Source organism: Salmo salar, chromosome ssa18 (assembly GCF_905237065.1).
Source record: "Salmo salar chromosome ssa18, Ssal_v3.1, whole genome shotgun sequence".
NCBI lineage: Eukaryota > Metazoa > Chordata > Actinopteri > Salmoniformes > Salmonidae > Salmo > Salmo salar.
Window position 1 is genome coordinate 48653294 of NC_059459.1, and position 12051 is coordinate 48665344.

The following is a 12051-nucleotide window of genomic DNA, read 5'->3' on the forward strand; positions in this document are numbered from 1 at the left end:
TACCTATCCCTTCCTCTGTACCTGTCTGTAGAACCAGTAATCTACCTATCCCTTCCTCTCTACCTGTTAGAACCAGTAATCTACCTATCCCTTCCTCTGTACCTGTCTGTTGAACCAGTAATCTACCTATCCCTTCCTCTGTACCTGTCTGTAGAACCAGTAATCTACCTATCCTTTCCTCTGTACCTGTAGAACCAGTAATCTACCTATCCCTTCCTCTGTACCTGTCTGTATAACCAGTAATCTACCTATCCCTTCCTCTGTACCTGTCTGTAGAACCAGTAATCTACCTATCCCTTCCTCTGTACCTGTCTGTAAAACCAGTAATATACCTATCCCCTCCTCTGTACCTGTAGAACCAGTAATCTACCTATCCCTCCTCTGTACCTGTAGAACCAGTAATCTACCTATCCCTCCTCTGTACCTGTAGAACCAGTAATCTACCTATCCCTCCTCTGTACCTCTCCGTAGAACCAGTAATCTACCTATCCCTTCCTCTGTACCTGTAGAACCAGTAATCTTCCTATCCCTTCCTCTGTACCTGCCGGTAGAACCAGTAATCTACCTATCCCTTCCTCTGTACCTGTCTGTAGAACCAGTAATCTACCTATCCCTCCTCTGTACCTGTAGAACCAGTAATCTACCTATCCCTTCCTCTGTACCTGTCTGTAGAACCAGTAATCTACCTATCCCCTCCTCTGTACCTGTAGAACCAGTAATCTACCTATCACTTCCTCTGTACCTGTCTGTAGAACAAGTAATCTACCTAGCCCTTCCTCTGTACCTGTCTGTAGAACCAGTAATCTACCTATCCCTCCCTCTGTACCTGTAGAACCAGTAATCTACCTATCCCTTCCTCTGTACCTGTCTGTAGAACCAGTAATCTACCTATCCCTCCTCTGTACCTGTCTGTAGAACCAGTAATCTACCTATCCCCTCCTCTGTACCGGTCTGTAGAACCAGTAATCTACCTATCCCCTCCTCTGTACCTGTAGAACCAGTAATCTACCTATCCCTTCCTCTGTACCTGTCTGTAGAACCAGTAATCTACCTATCTCCTCATCTGTACCTGTAGAACAGTAATCTACCTATCCCTTCCTCTGTACCTGTCTGTAGAACCAGTAATCTACCTATCCCTTCCTCTGTACCTGTAGAATCAGTAATCTACCTATCCCTTCCTCTGTACCTGTAGAACCAGTAATCTACCTATCCCTCCTCTGTACCTGTCTGTAGAACCAGTAATCTACCTATCCCCTTCTCTGTACCTGTAGAACCAGTAATCTACCTATCCCTTCATCTGTACCTGTCTGTAGAACCAGTAATCTACCTATACCTTCCTCTGTACCTGTCTGTAGAACCAGTAATCTACCTATCCCCTCCTCTGTACCTGTCTGTTGAACCAGTAATCTACCTATCCCCTCCTCTGTACCTGTTGAACCGGTAATCTACCTATCCCTTCCCCTTACCTGTAGAACCAGTAATCTACCTATCCCCTCCTCTGTACCTGTCTGTAGAACCAGTAATCTACCTATCCCGTCCTCTGTACCTGTCTGTAGAACCAGTAATGTACCTATCCTCTCCTCTGTACCTGTCTTTTGAACCAGTAATCTACCTATCCCTCCTCTGTACCTGTAGGACCAGTAATCTACCTATCCCTTCCTCTGTACCTGTCTGTAGAACCAGTAATCTACCTATCCCTTCCTCTGTACCTGTCTGTAGAACCAGTAATCTACCTATCCCTCCCTCTGTACCTGTAGAACCAGTAATCTACCTATCCCTTCCTCTGTACCTGTCTGTAGAACCAGTAATCTACCTATCCCTTCCTCTCTACCTGTCTGTAGAACCAGTAATCTACCTATCCCTTCCTCTGTACCTGTCTGTAGAACCAGTAATCTACCTATCCCCTCCTCTGTACCTGTAGAACCAGTAATCTACCTATCCCTTCCTCTGTCCCTGTCTGTAGAACCAGTAAACTACCTATCCCTTCCTCTGTACCTGTAGAACCAGTAATCTACCTATCCCTTCCTCTGTACCTGTAGAACCAGTAATCTACCTATCCGTTCCTCTGTACCTGTCTGTAGAACCAGGAATCTACCTATCCCTTCCTCTGTACCTGCCTGTAGAATCAGTAATCTACCTATCCCTTCCTCTGTACCTGTCTGTAGAACCAGTAATCTACCTATCCCTTCCTCTGTACCTGTCTGTAGAACCAGTAATCTACCTATCCCTCCCTCTGTACCTGTAGAACCAGTAATCTACCTATCCCTTCCTCTGTACCTGTCTGTAGAACCAGTAATCTACCTATCCCTTCCTCTGTACCTGTAGAACCAGTAATCTACCTATCCCTTCCTCTGTAACTGTCTGTAGAACCAGTAAACTACCTATCCCTTCCTCTGTACCTGTAGAACCAGTAATCTACCTATCCCTTCCTCTGTACCTGTCTGTAGAACCAGTAATCTACATATCCCTTCCTCTGTACCTGTCTGTAGAACCAGTAATCTACCTATCCCTTCCTCTGTACCTGTAGAACCAGTAATCTACCTATCCCTTCCTCTGTACCTGTCTGTAGAACCAGTAATCTACCTATCCCTTCCTCTGTACCTGCATGTAGAACCAGTAATCTACCTATCCCTTCCTCTGTACCTGTCTGTAGAACCAGTAATCTACCTATCCCTTCCTCTGTACCTGTCTGTAGAACCAGTAATCTACCTATCCCCTCCTCTGTACCTGTAGAACCAGTAATCTACCTATCCCTTCCTCTGTACCTGTCTGTAGAACCAGTAAACGACCTATCCCTTCCTCTGTACCTGTAGAACCAGTAATCTACCTATCCCTTCCTCTGTACCTGTAGAACCAGTAATCTACCTATCCCTTCCTCTGTACCTGTCTGTAGAACCAGGAATCTACCTATCCCTTCCTCTGTACCTGCCTGTAGAACCAGTAATCTACCTATCCCTTCCTCTGTACCTGTCTGTAGAACCAGTAATCTACCTATCCCTTCCTCTGTACCTGTCTGTAGAACCAGTAATCTACCTATCCCTCCCTCTGTACCTGTAGAACCAGTAATCTACCTATCCCTTCCTCTGTACCTGTCTGTAGAACCAGTAATCTACCTATCCCTTCCTCTCTACCTGTAGAACCAGTAATCTACCTATCCCTTCCTCTGTACCTGTCTGTTGAACCAGTAATCTACCTATCCCTTCCTCTGTACCTGTCTGTAGAACCAGTAATCTACCTATCCTTTCCTCTGTACCTGTAGAACCAGTAATCTACCTATCCCTTCCTCTGTACCTGTCTGTAGAACCAGTAATCTACCTATCCCTTCCTCTGTACCTGTCTGTAGAACCAGTAATCTACCTATCCCTTCCTCTGTACCTGTCTGTAGAACCAGTAATCTACCTATCCCCTCCTCTGTACCTGTAGAACCAGTAATCTACCTATCCCTCCTCTGTACCTGTAGAACCAGTAATCTACCTATCCCCTCCTCTGTACCTGTAGAACCAGTAATCTACCTATCCCCTCCTCTGTACCTCTCCGTAGAACCAGTAATCTACCTATCCCTTCCTCTGTACCTGTAGAACCAGTAATCTTCCTATCCCGTCCTCTGTACCTGCCGGTAGAACCAGTAATCTACCTATCCCTTCCTCTGTACCTGTCTGTAGAACCAGTAATCTACCTATCCCCTCCTCTGTACCTGTAGAACCAGTAATCTACCTATCCCTTCCTCTGTACCTGTCTGTAGAACCAGTAATCTACCTATCCCCTCCTCTGTACCTGTAGAACCAGTAATCTACCTATCACTTCCTCTGTACCTGTCTGTAGAACCAGTAATCTACCTATCCCTTCCTCTGTACCTGTCTGTAGAACCAGTAATCTACCTATCCCCTCCTCTGTACCTGTAGAATCAGTAATCTACCTATCCTCTCCTCTGTACCTGTCTGTAGAACCAGTAATCTACCTATCCCCTCCTCTGTACCTGTCTGTAGAACCAGTAATCTACCTATCCCCTCCTCTGTACCGGTCTGTAGAATCAGTAATCTACCTATCCCCTCCTCTGTACCTGTAGAACCAGTAATCTACCTATCCCTTCCTCTGTACCTGTCTGTAGAACCAGTAATCTACCTATCTCCTCATCTGTACCTGTAGAAAAAGTAATCTACCTATCCCTTCCTCTGTACCTGTCTGTAGAACCAGTAATCTACATATCCCTTCCTCTGTACCTGTAGAATCAGTAATCTACCTATCCCTTCCTCTGTACCTGTAGAACCAGTAATCTACCTATCCCTTCCTCTGTACCTGTCTGTAGAACCAGTAATCTACCTATCCCTTCCTCTGTACCTGTAGAACCAGTAATCTACCTATCCCTTCATCTGTACCTGTCTGTAGAACCAGTAATCTACCTATACCTTCCTCTGTACCTGTCTGTAGAACCAGTAATCTACCTATCCCCTCCTCTGTACCTGTCTGTTGAACCAGTAATCTACCTATCCCTCCTCTGTACCTGTTGAACCGGTAATCTACCTATCCCTTCCCTTTACCTGTAGAACCAGTAATCTACCTATCCCCTCCTCTGTACCTGTCTGTAGAACCAGTAATCTACCTATCCCGTCCTCTGTACCTGTCTGTAGAACCAGTAATGTACCTATCCTCTCCTCTGTACCTGTCTTTTGAACCAGTAATCTACCTATCCCTCCTCTGTACCTGTAGGACCAGTAATCTACCTATCCCTTCCTCTGTACCTGTCTGTAGAACCAGTAATCTACCTATCCCTTCCTCTGTACCTGTCTGTAGAACCAGTAATCTACCTATCCCTCCCTCTGTACCTGTAGAACCAGTAATCTACCTATCCCTTCCTCTGTACCTGTCTGTAGAACCAGTAATCTACCTATCCCTTCCTCTGTACCTGTAGAACCAGTAATCTACCTATCCCCTCCTCTGTACCTGTCTGTTGAACCAGTAATCTACCTATCCCTTCCTCTGTACCTGTCTGTTGAACCAGTAATCTACCTATCCTCTCCTCTGTACCTGTAGAACCAGTAATCTACCTATCCCTTCCTCTGTACCTGTCTGTAGAACCAGTAATCTACCTATCCCTTCCTCTGTACCTGTCTGTAGAACCAGTAATCTACCTATCCCTTCCTCTGTACCTGTCTGTAGAACCAGTAATCTACCTATCCCCTCCTCTGTACCTGTAGAACCAGTAATCTACCTATCCCCTCCTCTGTACCTGTAGAACCAGTAATCTACCTATCCCCTCCTCTGTACCTGTAGAACCAGTAATCTACCTATCCCCTCCTCTGTACCTGTCTGTAGAACCAGTAATCTACCTATCCCTTCCTCTGTACCTGTAGAACCAGTAATCTTCCTATCCCTTCCTCTGTACCTGCCGGTAGAACCAGTAATCTACCTATCCCTTCCTCTGTACCTGTCTGTAGAACCAGTAATCTACCTATCCCCTCCTCTGTACCTGTAGAACCAGTAATCTACCTATCCCTTCCTCTGTACCTGTCTGTAGAACCAGTAATCTACCTATCCCCTCCTCTGTACCTGTAGAACCAGTAATCTACCTATCACTTCCTCTGTACCTGTCTGTAGAACAAGTAATCTACCTAGCCCTTCCTCTGTACCTGTCTGTAGAACCAGTAATCTACCTATCCCCTCCTCTGTACCTGTAGAACCAGTAATCTACCTATCACTTCCTCTGTACCTGTCTGTAGAACAAGTAATCTACCTATCACTTCCTCTGTACCTGTCTGTAGAACAAGTAATCTACCTATCCCTTCCTCTGTACCTGTCTGTAGAACCAGTAATATACCTATCCCCTCCTCTGTACCTGTAGAACCAGTAATCCACCTATCCCCTCCTCTGTACCTGTAGAACCAGTAATCTACCTATCCCCTCCTCTGTACCTGTAGAACCAGTAATCTACCTATCCCTTCCTCTGTCCCTGTCTGTAGAACCAGTAAACTACCTATCCCTTCCTCTGTACCTGTAGAACCAGTAATCTACCTATCCCTTCCTCTGTACCTGTAGAACCAGTAATCTACCTATCCGTTCCTCTGTACCTGTCTGTAGAACCAGGAATCTACCTATCCCTTCCTCTGTACCTGCCTGTAGAATCAGTAATCTACCTATCCCTTCCTCTGTACCTGTCTGTAGAACCAGTAATCTACCTATCCCTTCCTCTGTACCTGTCTGTAGAACCAGTAATCTACCTATCCCTCCCTCTGTACCTGTAGAACCAGTAATCTACCTATCCCTTCCTCTGTACCTGTCTGTAGAACCAGTAATCTACCTATCCCTTCCTCTCTACCTGTAGAACCAGTAATCTACCTATCCCTTCCTCTGTAACTGTCTGTAGAACCAGTAAACTACCTATCCCTTCCTCTGTACCTGTAGAACCAGTAATCTACCTATCCCTTCCTCTGTACCTGTCTGTAGAACCAGTAATCTACATATCCCTTCCTCTGTACCTGTCTGTAGAACCAGTAATCTACCTATCCCTTCCTCTGTACCTGTAGAACCAGTAATCTACCTATCCCTTCCTCTGTACCTGTCTGTAGAACCAGTAATCTACCTATCCCTTCCTCTGCACCTGCATGTAGAACCAGTAATCTACCTATCCCTTCCTCTGTACCTGTCTGTAGAACCAGTAATCTACCTATCCCTTCCTCTGTACCTGTCTGTAGAACCAGTAATCTACCTATCCCCTCCTCTGTACCTGTAGAACCAGTAATCTACCTATCCCTTCCTCTGTACCTGTCTGTAGAACCAGTAAACGACCTATCCCTTCCTCTGTACCTGTAGAACCAGTAATCTACCTATCCCTTCCTCTGTACCTGTAGAACCAGTAATCTACCTATCCCTTCCTCTGTACCTGTCTGTAGAACCAGGAATCTACCTATCCCTTCCTCTGTACCTGCCTGTAGAACCAGTAATCTACCTATCCCTTCCTCTGTACCTGTCTGTAGAACCAGTAATCTACCTATCCCTTCCTCTGTACCTGTCTGTAGAACCAGTAATCTACCTATCCCTCCCTCTGTACCTGTAGAACCAGTAATCTACCTATCCCTTCCTCTGTACCTGTCTGTAGAACCAGTAATCTACCTATCCCTTCCTCTCTACCTGTAGAACCAGTAATCTACCTATCCCTTCCTCTGTACCTGTCTGTTGAACCAGTAATCTACCTATCCCTTCCTCTGTACCTGTCTGTAGAACCAGTAATCTACCTATCCTTTCCTCTGTACCTGTAGAACCAGTAATCTACCTATCCCTTCCTCTGTACCTGTCTGTATAACCAGTAATCTACCTATCCCTTCCTCTGTACCTGTCTGTAGAACCAGTAATCTACCTTTCCCTTCCTCTGTACCTGTCTGTAGAACCAGTAATATACCTATCCCCTCCTCTGTACCTGTAGAACCAGTAATCTACCTATCCCCTCCTCTGTACCTGTAGAACCAGTAATCTACCTATCCCCTCCTCTGTACCTGTAGAACCAGTAATCTACCTATCCCCTCCTCTGTACCTCTCCGTAGAACCAGTAATCTACCTATCCCTTCCTCTGTACCTGTAGAACCAGTAATCTTCCTATCCCTTCCTCTGTACCTGCCGGTAGAACCAGTAATCTACCTATCCCTTCCTCTGTACCTGTCTGTAGAACCAGTAATCTACCTATCCCCTCCTCTGTACCTGTAGAACCAGTAATCTACCTATCCCTTCCTCTGTACCTGTCTGTAGAACCAGTAATCTAACTATCCCCTCCTCTGTACCTGTAGAACCAGTAATCTACCTATCACTTCCTCTGTACCTGTCTGTAGAACAAGTAATCTACCTAGCCCTTCCTCTGTACCTGTCTGTAGAACCAGTAATCTACCTATCCCCTCCTCTGTACCTGTAGAATCAGTAATCTACCTATCCTCTCCTCTGTACCTGTCTGTAGAACCAGTAATCTACCTATCCCCTCCTCTGTACCTGTCTGTAGAACCAGTAATCTACCTATCCCCTCCTCTGTACCGGTCTGTAGAATCAGTAATCTACCTATCCCCTCCTCTGTACCTGTAGAACCAGTAATCTACCTATCCCTTCCTCTGTACCTGTCTGTAGAACCAGTAATCTACCTATCTCCTCATCTGTACCTGTAGAAAAAGTAATCTACCTATCCCTTCCTCTGTACCTGTCTGTAGAACCAGTAATCTACATATCCCTTCCTCTGTACCTGTAGAATCAGTAATCTACCTATCCCTTCCTCTGTACCTGTAGAACCAGTAATCTACCTATCCCTTCCTCTGTACCTGTCTGTAGAACCAGTAATCTACCTATCCCTTTCTCTGTACCTGTAGAACCAGTAATCTACCTATCCCTTCATCTGTACCTGTCTGTAGAACCAGTAATCTACCTATACCTTCCTCTGTACCTGTCTGTAGAACCAGTAATCTACCTATCCCCTCCTCTGTACCTGTCTGTTGAACCAGTAATCTACCTATCCCCTCCTCTGTACCTGTTGAACCGGTAATCTACCTATCCCTTCCCCTTTACCTGTAGAACCAGTAATCTACCTATCCCCTCCTCTGTACCTGTCTGTAGAACCAGTAATCTACCTATCCCGTCCTCTGTACCTGTCTGTAGAACCAGTAATGTACCTATCCTCTCCTCTGTACCTGTCTTTTGAACCAGTAATCTACCTATCCCTCCTCTGTACCTGTAGGACCAGTAATCTACCTATCCCTTCCTCTGTACCTGTCTGTAGAACCAGTAATCTACCTATCCCTTCCTCTGTACCTGTCTGTAGAACCAGTAATCTACCTATCCCTCCCTCTGTACCTGTAGAACCAGTAATCTACCTATCCCTTCCTCTGTACCTGTCTGTAGAACCAGTAATCTACCTATCCCTTCCTCTCTACCTGTAGAACCAGTAATCTACCTATCCCTTCCTCTGTACCTGTCTGTTGAACCAGTAATCTACCTATCCCTTCCTCTGTACCTGTCTGTAGAACCAGTAATCTACCTATCCTTTCCTCTGTACCTGTAGAACCAGTAATCTACCTATCCCTTCCTCTGTACCTGTCTGTATAACCAGTAATCTACCTATCCCTTCCTCTGTACCTGTCTGTAGAACCAGTAATCTACCTATCCCTTCCTCTGTACCTGTCTGTAGAACCAGTAATATACCTATCCCCTCCTCTGTACCTGTAGAACCAGTAATCTACCTATCCCCTCCTCTGTACCTGTAGAACCAGTAATCTACCTATCCCCTCCTCTGTACCTGTAGAACCAGTAATCTACCTATCCCCTCCTCTGTACCTCTCTGTAGAACCAGTAATCTACCTATCCCTTCCTCTGTACCTGTAGAACCAGTAATCTTCCTATCCCTTCCTCTGTACCTGCCGGTAGAACCAGTAATCTACCTATCCCTTCCTCTGTACCTGTCTGTAGAACCAGTAATATACCTATCCCCTCCTCTGTACCTGTAGAACCAGTAATCTACCTATCCCTTCCTCTGTACCTGTCTGTAGAACCAGTAATCTAACTATCCCCTCCTCTGTACCTGTAGAACCAGTAATCTACCTATCACTTCCTCTGTACCTGTCTGTAGAACAAGTAATCTACCTAGCCCTTCCTCTGTACCTGTCTGTAGAACCAGTAATCTACCTATCCCCTCCTCTGTACCTGTAGAACCAGTAATCTACCTATCACTTCCTCTGTACCTGTCTGTAGAACAAGTAATCTACCTATCACTTCCTCTGTACCTGTCTGTAGAACAAGTAATCTACCTATCACTTCCTCTGTACCTGTCTGTAGAACAAGTAATCTACCTATCCCCTCCTCTGTACCTCTCTGTAGAACCAGTAATCTACCTATCCCTTCCTCTGTACCTGTAGAACCAGTAATCTTCCTATCCCTTCCTCTGTACCTGCCGGTAGAACCAGTAATCTACCTATCCCTTCCTCTGTACCTGTCTGTAGAACCAGTAATCTACCTATCCCCTCCTCTGTACCTGTAGAACCAGTAATCTACCTATCCCTTCCTCTGTACCTGTCTGTAGAACCAGTAATCTAACTATCCCCTCCTCTGTACCTGTAGAACCAGTAATCTACCTATCACTTCCTCTGTACCTGTCTGTAGAACAAGTAATCTACCTAGCCCTTCCTCTGTACCTGTCTGTAGAACCAGTAATCTACCTATCCCCTCCTCTGTACCTGTAGAACCAGTAATCTACCTATCACTTCCTCTGTACCTGTCTGTAGAACAAGTAATCTACCTATCACTTCCTCTGTACCTGTCTGTAGAACAAGTAATCTACCTATCACTTCCTCTGTACCTGTCTGTAGAACAAGTAATCTACCTATCCCCTCCTCTGTACCTGTCTGTAGAACCAGTAATCTACCTATCCCCTCCTCTGTACCTGTCTGTAGAACCAGTAATCTACCTATCCCCTCCTCTGTACCGGTCTGTAGAATCAGTAATCTACCTATCCCCTCATCTGTACCTGTAGAACCAGTAATCTACCTATCCCTTCCTCTGTACCTGTCTGTAGAACCAGTAATCTACCTATCTCCTCATCTGTACCTGTAGAAAAAGTAATCTACCTATCCCTTACTCTGTACCTGTCTGTAGAACCAGTAATCTACCTATCCCTTCCTCTGTACCTGTAGAATCAGTAATCTACCTATCCCTTCCTCTGTACCTGTAGAACCAGTAATCTACCTATCCCTTCCTCTGTACCTGTCTGTAGAACCAGTAATCTACCTATCCCTTCCTCTGTACCTGTAGAACCAGTAATCTACCTATCCCTTCCTCTGTACCTGTCTGTAGAACCAGTAATCTACCTATACCTTCCTCTGTACCTGTCTGTAGAACCAGTAATCTACCTATCCCCTCCTCTGTACCTGTCTGTTGAACCAGTAATCTACCTATCCCCTCCTCTGTACCTGTTGAACCGGTAATCTACCTATCCCTTCCCCTTTACCTGTAGAACCAGTAATCTACCTATCCCGTCCTCTGTACCTGTCTGTAGAACCAGTAATGTACCTATCCTCTCCTCTGTACCTGTCTGTAGAACCAGTAATCTACCTATCCCTCCTCTGTACCTGTAGGACCAGTAATCTACCTATCCCTTCCTCTGTACCTGTCTGTAGAACCAGTAATCTACCTATCCCTTCCTCTGTACCTGTCTGTAGAACCAGTAATCTACCTATCCCTCCCTCTGTACCTGTAGAACCAGTAATCTACCTATCCCTTCATCTGTACCTGTCTGTAGAAACAGTAATCTACCTATCCCTTCCTCTCTACCTGTAGAACCAGTAATCTACCTATCCCTTCCTCTGTACCTGTCTGTTGAACCAGTAATCTACCTATCCCTTCCTCTGTACCTGTCTGTAGAACCAGTAATCTACCTATCCTTTCCTCTGTACCTGTAGAACCAGTAATCTACCTATCCCTTCCTCTGTACCTGTCTGTAGTACCAGTAATCTACCTATCCCTTCCTCTGTACCTGTCTGTAGAACCAGTAATCTACCTATCCCTTCCTCTGTACCTGTCTGTAGAACCAGTAATCTACCTATCCCCTCCTCTGTACCTGTCTGTGGAACCAGTAATCTACCTATCCCCTCCTCTGTACCTGTAGAACCAGTAATCTACCTATCACTTCCTCTGTACCTGTCTGTAGAACAAGTAATCTACCTAGCCCTTCCTCTGTACCTGTCTGTAGAACCAGTAATCTACCTATCCCCTCCTCTGTACCTGTAGAATCAGTAATCTACCTATCCCCTCCTCTGTACCTGTCTGTAGAACCAGTAATCTACCTATCCCCTCCTCTGTACCTGTCTGTAGAATCAGTAATCTACCTATCCCCTCCTCTGTACCTGTAGAACCAGTAATCTACCTATCCCTTCCTCTGTACCTGTCTGTAGAACCAGTAATCTACCTATCTCCTCATCTGTACCTGTAGAAAAAGTAATCTACCTATCCCTTCATCTGTACCTGTCTGTAGAACCAGTAATCTACCTATCCCTTCCTCTGTACCTGTAGACTCAGTAATCTACCTATCCCTTC

General features: G+C 45.4%; 1 protein-coding gene across 1 annotated transcript in view; it reads left to right on the top strand.

The window, feature by feature from the left end:
- The window catches only part of LOC106577222 (ankyrin-3), a 587325-nt gene that overhangs the window by 161070 nt on the left and 414204 nt on the right, over positions 1–12051 (top strand). The window lies entirely within an intron of this gene.